Source organism: Diceros bicornis, chromosome 19 (assembly GCF_020826845.1).
Source record: "Diceros bicornis minor isolate mBicDic1 chromosome 19, mDicBic1.mat.cur, whole genome shotgun sequence".
In the NCBI taxonomy this organism is placed as follows: domain Eukaryota; kingdom Metazoa; phylum Chordata; class Mammalia; order Perissodactyla; family Rhinocerotidae; genus Diceros; species Diceros bicornis.
The window spans coordinates 30,809,057-30,818,431 of record NC_080758.1 but is presented as its reverse complement, the minus strand read 5'-3'; the positions used below and the strand labels follow the sequence as shown (position 1 = coordinate 30,818,431).

The 9,375-nt window shown below is 54.5% G+C and overlaps 1 pseudogene; it reads left to right on the top strand.

Annotated features, from left to right (window-relative positions):
- Positions 1–2,167: 2,167 nt before the first annotated feature.
- Positions 2,168–2,597, top strand: LOC131418148 (large ribosomal subunit protein eL27-like; annotated as a pseudogene).
- The last annotated feature ends 6,778 nt before the right edge of the window (positions 2,598–9,375 follow it).

Sequence of the window (9,375 nt, the reverse complement as noted above, 5' to 3'; positions counted from 1 at the left end):
CACACCTCTGTGCCGCCTCCAGGGCTTAGCTGGGCAGGAGCTGGGCTCTTATGTGAGTCTCGCCTCACCCCAGGACTCACCATGGACTGGGATGATGCCCCCTCTGTGTCCAAACCCCCATCCCACACATGTTACCCCAGACCATGCTCCATGAAGGCCATCATCGCCTCTGTCTGCTCACTGCCGGATTCCCGAGACTGTTAGATGAATGAATGAATGAACAAATAAACAAATGAATGCACACCATCTGGTTTATCTTCCTGAAGCACAGTTCTGATCCTGTCCCTCCCTTGCTCAAAAACTCGCCATGGTTTCCTGTGAACTACAGGATAAAATCCAGGCTTCATCCTGGCGTTCAAAGCCTTTCACATCTTATTCCAAACCTCTGAGAGTACAAACGTGGATTGCACACTTACCCTGCCAGGCCTGTGACAATGACCCTGAAACCTGGCTTGCACAGTTGAAGAGGTGAGCTGACTTGCCTGAGTCACACGGTTCCCACTTCTCGCCTTCCTTCTGCACACCTGCTCAGGACATCTTGCGGGCCAGACCCTGGTTGCACTTCCCCAAATGGTCCAGGAGGGGGTGGCAACGTCCCTGGTTACAGGCAGCAGAGCATGGCGGAGCTTCTTGGCAGGATGTGTCTGGGAGTGTCTGAACGTGTGAGCCAGACGAGGATGAGTGTGAGTGTTTGCAAGTGTGGAAGAGGATCTGAGCATGAGTGACGGCCTAGAGGGAGAGTGTCTGTGGGTGCGTTTATTCATTCAACCCTCTCACTCATTCACAAGTGTTTATTAAGTGGCCACTCTGTGCCAAGCCCTGCTCTCGGTGCTTAGGACACAGCAGCGAGCCAGAGGGATGTGGCCCCTACTGTCATGAAACCAGGGCTAGGGAGAGGGGAGACAAAGAATAAAGCAAGCCAACAAATAAAGTGATGTCACAGAGTAATCAAGATGACCTCAGGTCGGGGGTAGGGACTCATTTAGAGCCGGTGGTCAGAGAGCACCTCTCCAAGGAGGTGGCACTGGAGCTGAGACCAGAAAGAGAAGAAGGAGTCAGCCACTCAAAGACGTGGGAGGTCGTTCCTGGCAGAGGGAATGAAGAGGGCAAAGGGCTGACAGGGATGCGGGTAGGAGTTTGAATCTTAGTCTAAGGACAGGAAGTCCTCAGACTTCAAACAGCAGAGTGATGTGGTGCTCTGTTTACAGTTTTAAGAACTCTCTGGCTTCTGAGTGGAAGATGAGTTGGAATTGGGCAGGGAGACAGCGAGGAGGCTACTGCAATGGTCCAGGCAAGAGCTGATGGTGGCTGGGCCCTGGGTGTGACCGTGGAGCTGTGGGGAAGGAGATGGACTCATGCATTTTGGAGATGGCGCTGCCCGTAGGGGCAGGAGGAGGAAGCACTGGCACTCCTGGGTTCTTGGCCTGAACAGGGCTAGGCTTCTAAGTGGACCAGCTGTATCAGGGCAGTTTTGCATTTTAAACGCCTGTTTCTGCCTGGGGCCTCTCTGTCTCAGCCCCCTGGCCTGTCTGACCAGCTCAGACCTCTAAGGGCCAGCCCCTCCTGCCTGCTCTCCTTTGGGAGAGAGGTTCTGGGGGCAGCTGCCCTCCAGGCCTACCCAGGGTTCAGGGGCAGAACATTCTGCTTGGACCCTATATGGGAACCTGTCATCTCCAGGCAGCTCCCTCCCCCAAAGCTGTATTCTCCACTCGTTCAGTCCTTCCTGGGGGAGAACTTGTGCTTTGCAGATAGACTCTCTCAGGACTCTTGCTCTGGGAACCCAGGCGCCATGTCGTGAGGAAGCCCAAGTCCATGGAGAGCTGCTCAGCTGGAGACTCAGCCAACAGCCAGCACCGACCACCCAGCACACGAGTGAAGAAGCCTTCAGAAGATTCCAGCCCCTGCCTCCCAGCTACCCCAGCTAACTGGAGCAGAGATGAGCTGTCTCCACCAAGCCCTGCCCAAACGGCACATTCATGCACACAAGTGTTGCTATTTTAAGTCACGATGCCATGGGGTAGTTTGTTATGCAGCAAGAGATAACAGAATAATAACCTTGAATCCTAGCCCTGCCCTTACCTGCTGTGTGGGCCTGAGTAAGTTGCTTAACCTCTCTGAGTCTCAGTGTCTTCAACTGTGGAATAAAGATAATGATACCCAGGTGGGCTCGAGTGGTTGCTGTCGAAATGGGCAAGTTCATGAAACCCGGGAAGGCGGTGCTGGTCCTGGCCGGATGCTACTCCGGAAGCAAAGCGGTCATGGTGAAGAGCATTGATGATGGCACCTCAGACCACCCCTACAGCCATGCTCTGGTGGCTGGAATTGACCACTATCGCCGTAAAGTGACGGCTGCCACAGGCAAGAAGAAAGTCGCCAAGAGGTCAAAGATCAAGTCTTCTGTGGAAGTTTATAACTACAGTCACCTCATGCCCACAAGGTGTTCTGCGGATGTCCCCCCGGACAGAACTGTCCTCAACAAGGATGTCTTCAGAGACCCTGCTCTCTAACGCAAGGCCCGACGAGAGGCCAAGGTCAAGTTCGAGGAGAGATAAGAGACTGGCCAGAACAAACGGTTCTTCCAGAAGCTGCGGATTTAGATCTGTTTTGTTTCAGTCACTAAAAATTAAGAAAAAGAAAAAGAGAATGATACCCGTTAGAAGTGTCCTCAGGAGAAACCCTCCTAACACCTGGAAGGGCGGACTCCTCTGTGAAGTGTCGCACAGACAGCAGGCAGAGACGTGGGAGCTGGAGCCCGAGGCTTGCACAATGTATAGTCCAGGGATCTTTGTCCCGTACCCGAAGCATTCCCTAAAGACCCCAGCTGGACTGGCTGAGGAAGGGATGAGGTGGCATGTGAAGAAATGGATCAATAGGCTGATGGATTCAGTAGAAATGGAGCCAGAGGCTCAGTGCTTCAGGTCCATGATCCTGAGTGTGTCCACCGAAGGGACTGCCTCCCGGAGCCACGGCCCAGAGGCCATGCAGGCCCGTCCCACCCCGAGTAGCTCAGGACTCCGACCACTTCTCCTCTGGGGACGGCCACCTCCTCTGCAGCCTCTCCCTGGACCTCACATCCCCGGGACTTGGGAGGTATCGGGCCCATAAACGCCATCTCTCTTCACCTCCTCATCGTCCACCTCTCCCACCAAATTGGCCCTGAAACCTGCTACGGCCTCGGGCTCCTCCAGCCTTCCTCCCCTCAGGCCACAGTTGAGGGGCTGTCCGCTGACCCGCCAGCTGATCCTGGGCCAGCCGCGTCTCAGCGTCCTTACCAGTGCGGAGGGGATGATGATGCCCATGTGCCGAGCTCTTGTCAGGATTAAAGACAATGATAACGACACAGCAGTACCTGTGCTTCCAGGAGGTGCTAGAAGGCTGGAGGCAGGGAGAACCATGTGAAAATGCCCCTGCAGAGGGAACATTTGCTCCCAAGCCTCCAAGGACACTCTACCTGCCCTCTCCAGCACCCAGGCAGGTCTGGTCTGGCTGGTGACGTGGGCCACCACCGGAACACTTGCCCACCCACTGTATGTGATGGTGCCTGTTGCCAGGCAACAGGCCTCAGCTCAGGCCCTGAGCCCCAAGGTCAGCCGCCCACCAGCTGGCCTGCTATTTCTGGGCTGTGGGGGCTGCCAGTGGCCTCCTAGATTTCTTTCTTCCATTGAGGCTGGGAGGGAGGAGGGGGCAGGCTGTGCTTTGGGGGCTCCATAAGTTGTCACGCCCCTCGAGAGGCAGACCCAGGAGAGGCCGGAATGAGGAATCCCAGTCCATCATCACGTTTGGGGCCCAGTGAAGGGAAGGGAGCTGCCAAGACATGGAGCAAGTCAGTGGTGGAGTGTGGGCTCTAGAACCCAGATTGATCTCCTAATTCCCATCCCCACTGGAGAGGTGATGCAGATGGCTCAGAGAGGTAAAGTGAGTGACCTAAGATCACACAGCAAGAAAGGGGCAAAGCGAGGATTCCAGCCACATCCATAGATTCCAAGTCATCATTTATGTACACTTGTGGTTTGCAGCTGGGACTCCTTGGAGCCTCAGGTGTCTGCAGAAGTGTCTCGGGAGCCTCGGAGGGGAGGTGACAGAGAAGCCGAGCTCACTAGTGGGACTCTGGTGCTCCTCCCCCACTTCCATCTGTTTTATTTGGGTCTTACAAGGAACAAAGCAAGACTAGAATGTTTTTGAAAAATCGCTGATCCCCTCAGCACCTTAATCACATCAATGTGGAACCTGAGGCTCACAGAGGGGAAGGGACTTGCCCAAGGCCTAGGAGCCAGGGCTCCTGATCTCCCGCCAGGGGTTTTTGGGGGGGAGGGGAGGGGAATAACATGGAGGAGCACATGGGGACTCTGCATGCATTGAGCAGCAGCTAACAGGACGGCCACTCATTCCCTTTACGCAGTCCCACGAGGGCCTCCCTCCACCCCATCACACCTCCCGAGCAGCGCCTTGTCCCTCTCTCCCATTCGTCCCGGCACTCGGTGCTCCCAGGAATCTTCACGTTATTCCTCAATTCACTTATTCAGCCTCCCCACAACTAGAAGGTCAGCCCTGAGGGCAGGGTTAGGTCTATCGTGGCAGTCTTCTCTGTCTCCCTGCGCAACGCGCGGCTCAGGAACAGGAATGACAAAGCCGAGTCCTCGCAGCACCCCCCGGCGGGGACATTTATTACATGTGGTCACCCAGGATCCATCCTCCCCTTCCTAACTGAACTCTGATTTCCTTTTGGGAAACCGCCTTTCCCACATTGCATGGAGCCTTAGTAATCTGATAGATCCCTCAAGATAACTTCTGTGGTTCTCCCCTCCCACTACAGAATATAATAATGATAATAATAATACCAACGAACATTTATTGAGTGCTTCTGGAAGCCTCAGTCCTGTTCTCAGCTTTACACACACCACTTCATCTCATCTCCGCAGTAACCCCAGGACGTAGATGCAGCTCCCGGCCCTTCTACAGAGGCTCGGAAATGAACTTGTTTAAACGTAGCAGACTGGGATTAGGACTGAGATAGGTGGGCTGCAGAGGCTTCATGCTTTATCACTGCCCCGTGGGGGTCTTTCCCTCAGGCCCTGCTTCTTATGATACACACAACCGAGACTGGACGTGTGACCTCGTTCAGCCACATGGGACTTTAACTCCTGAGTGGAATGAGGCCAGGTTGGAAGGATGGTGGAGTTGCTCCTTCCACAGGCAGGGCCTTGACAATCATGTAGCTACCGTTTTGATTCCTGCCTGATCCCAAGCCTGGCTCTCCAGCCCTCACGTCAATTCTGTGATCCCCGGTAATCTCCCAATAAATCCTCCTTTTACCCAGGTACCAAAGAACCTAATGGAGACAAAATGAAGAGGTGATGTATCAGTTAGCTGCCGCTGGGGAACAAAACAGCCCCCAAAATTAGTGGATTGAAACAAGCAATTATTTCTCACAATTCTATGGGTCTACTGGGAAGTTCTTCTTCTGGACTAGCTCATCCGGGGCTAGATGGTCTAGGATGGCCTCACATACTGTCTGGCAGTTGACAGGCTGTTGATCTGAGGGCCCTCCACTGGGATGGCTCGTCTTTGTCTCACTCGGCCTCCCGTCCTCCAGTGGGCCAGCTCGGGCTGGTTCACATGGTGGTCTCCAAGTCCCAAAGAGCAGCAAGTGCTTTGTGAGCCTCTGCTTGTGTCCCATTGGCTACTGTCCCATTGGCCAGAGCAAGTCACATGGCCGTGTCCCAAGTCAGGGCGAGGGGACCACCAGAGGGCACGGATAGAGGGAGGGGATAATGTGCAGCCACTTTTGCCATTTACCACCAGCGGGGATTATTAGAGGGGCATGCTGTGGTGATGCCTATGGTCCAGACGAGGAAACTAAGGTGCAGAGAGGGAAAGTGCCCCTCCCAGCAGCGCACAGAGGGTAGCGGCAGAGTGGGCATTTTCCAAACCGTCTGGAATCTCTCACCTCAGTCCCCCATTTCAGGCAGGCCCTGATTTTCTCTCTGATGTGAAACAAGCTAATACAATAATCCTTGTAAAGCCGCAGTGAAACATTTGTTGTGCAAAATTAGCCAGTGCCACTTCCTGTGTGGAGTGCTGACCTGGGATAATTGCCTTTGTGCACAGGAAAATAAGAAAGGGACCTGAACGCGTTTTCCAGAGCCCAGAAAGGTTGCCTTCTTTAAAAAATCAATTACCTATTCCCACTTCAGAGAAAGCACTTCACACAAGCATTTTACATGCTAAGTAGAATTCAGTGCTCCCGGCTGAAATCTACCTGAAAAATCTTTTCAGGGACCGAGCGGCCAGAGAGAGGCCTCCAGTTACCTCGGCTATCGACGTTTCAGGCGGCGGAATGCAGCAGCCACCTCAATGATGAACTGCTTTTTCCATCCGGAAGAAAACCCCAGAGCGTACAGTAAGCCTCGGATTTGGTTTCTCCTCCCCTGCCTGGCTGCTGATCCTGCCCTCCTCCCCTCCCACACACGCTTAACGGTCACGTAGAAAAGGCGTTGAAGAAACCACCTTCTTCTAGGTCTGCATGAGCTCTGATGTCAGACAGACCCAAGTTCAGTCGCTGTTCTGCCGCTTGCTAATTTTGCAAAATTGGCTAATGACACAACAGCTCTTGATCTCGGTTTTCTCATCTATAAATTGGGCACGATAACAGCACCTCATGAGTTGGGTACAACAGCGATGTAATTAGCCATTCCAGGCATCAGTACTTTGTGGGAAGGCAGGGGCAGGGGAGTGGATGTTTGTCAAGCACTTGCCATGTTCCTTGGGCCCCAGCTCCCACACCAGTCTTGACGGGTGGGCAGGCAAGGGTGGGCTCTGCAGTAGGACTGCCCAGGTTCAATCCCAGCCCTGCCACTCAGTGGCTGGCTGACTTTAGGCAACACTTCACATCTCTGTGCCTTGGTTTTCTCATCCGCACAATAGGGTTATCCATGGTGCCTGCCTAGTAGAGCAGATGCAAGGAGACCGTCAGTTAATACCTGCCAAGCACTGAGGGAGGCACGTGGTGGCCTTGCCCCTGAGATGGGAGGAAGAGTATGAAGGAGGGGGGGCGTGGAGGGAGGTCAGCTCCCCTTTAACCTGTTGACTTTGAGGTGCCCTTGGATGGACGAATGGAGTCATAGGCAAGTTTGGATGCAGGGGTGAGGCCCTGGGCAGGTGGCTGTGTCACAGACAGCTGAAGGCATGGAGATTTCTCCAGCTCTGTAATGTGACAGGGAAACAGTATCTGGCAGCGTTCTTCTGGTAGAAGGAAGAGTGTGAGACGCGGATGGAGGGTGAGCCCTGGCCTGGGCCCCAACTTTTCTGAGAAGGAAATCTCTCCGAGAAACGTGGTGACGACCTTCTGTGTCCGTACCTAGGCTGAACCAGGCTCAAGTCACCCCCTCTCATTGAGCCCCGGTTCCCCATCTTTAAAATGAGGACAATAATGTGCAGCTTTCAGGGTGCTTGGTCGTTAGAGACGTCTCCCGTATGGAAGGGCAGGACCCAGAGAAGCTGTCAGGAGTCAGTAGCTGTCATTACTGCAGCTCGTCCAGTGTCAGCCAATCCTGGTGGCTCTACCTTCGGAATCTCCCCCAATTTCGGCCCCTTCTCCCACCTCCACCTCTACCGGGCCCAGCACGGCCTCATCTCCCAGGGTTATGGTGCTGGCCTCCGGACCCCATTCCTTGCTCCTCTAACTACCCCCCACCTCAAATCTATTCTCAACGGGGAAGCCGAGGGACCCTTTGAAAATGGACTCTGGGTGCTATCACTTGGCTCAAAACCCTCTGAAGTCTCCTCCTACCACTCGGAGGAGAAGACAAAGACCTTGCAATGGCCTGCAGGGCCCTGAGTGATCTGACGCCTCCAACCTCAGCCCTCTCCTCGCTGACTCTGCTGCAGCCAGCTGGCCTCCACCCCACCCAGACCCTCCACTCGGGGCCTTCGTGCTTGCTGTTCCCTGCCCCTAGCCATCGGCCCAGCTCTCCCCTCTCTTCAGCCAGGCCCTGCTCAAGTGTCACTCTGCAGGGAAGCACGCTGCCGCCCTGACCCTCTCTGTCCCATTGCCCTGATTTCTCTCCTTCAAGGCACTCACCCTGCTGCAGACTTTTATTTCTATCTGTCTCCCTGCACTGCGCCCTAAGTGCCGGGAGGGAAGAAGCAGAATGCGTGGACGACTCTGGATCCCCAGCAGTCGGTGCGGCCTGGCTCAGAGTGGCCCCTCCGTGGCTGGGACCATAACAGCTCTCACTTGCTGACCTCTGAGAGGAAGCTGGGCCCCTGACGTGTGTTACATCCCATAACTGTGTGCGGTCAGTTTCCAGTGTGACCCCCCTGCAGACATAGGAGGATGCTGGGGCTGGCAGAGCTCCATGACCTGCCCTGGTCACTCTGTGGGTAAGAGGAGGCCAGAGGCACTGGGTTGTGCCCTTTGAGGCAGCTCAGGCCATGAGTCCCAGTGCAGGAAAGGTCAGCGGGCAGATAGGCAGTCCCAAGTGATCACCTGGAGCCCCGGGCATGTGTGGGCAGGGGGACAGGTGAACTCGGCCTCCCAGGGTCACCAACGCCCAGGCAGGGCTGAGGCCTTAGGCAACAGCATCCGGACGTACCAGCGTCTGAGCTCCTCCCAGGCCCCGAGCGTCCGTGCAGGCTCCTTTCAGAGCCAGTGGGCAGGGTGAATGGGTGGTGGGCCCTGTCGGGGCGATTAGGGAGCACAAAGCTGAAGGGTTGGCAGCTCGGGATGTGGCCTGGGGAAGCTTCTCTGGGCAAACACAGAATAAAGGCTCTGCCTGCCCCTCTCACCCCTGCCTGGTGCCAGATTATGTAATGTGTTGATGCCACAAGTGGCATCCACCCAACCCTCTGAGAGCTCTGCCTACACCCCAGGAAATGAGTCTCAGGAGAACGACCCAGTTGGCTCACACCCCCTAGCCTGCCCAACACACACGCACGCATTTGCATATGCGTGCACACACACGTGCACACCGACGTCCAGAGGGAAGCAGAAACCTGGCTTTGGATTCAGTCACTCAAGAAATCTTTATTGAAAAATGGGCAGAGGATATGAACAGACGTTTTTCTAAAGAAGACGTACAGATGGCCAACGGGCACATGAAAAGGTGCTCAACAGCACTAACCATCAGGGAAATGCAAATCAAACCACAATGAGATATCACCTCACACCCAGCAGAATGGCTTTTATTAACAAGACAAGAAATAACAAGTGTTGGAGAGGATGTGGAGAAAAGGGAGCTCTCACACACTGCTGGTGGGAGTGCAAACTGGTGCAGCCACTATGGAAAACAGTATGGAGATTCCTCAAAAAATTAAAATTAGAAATACCATATGATCCAGCTATTCCACTTCTGGGTATTTATATGAAGAATATGA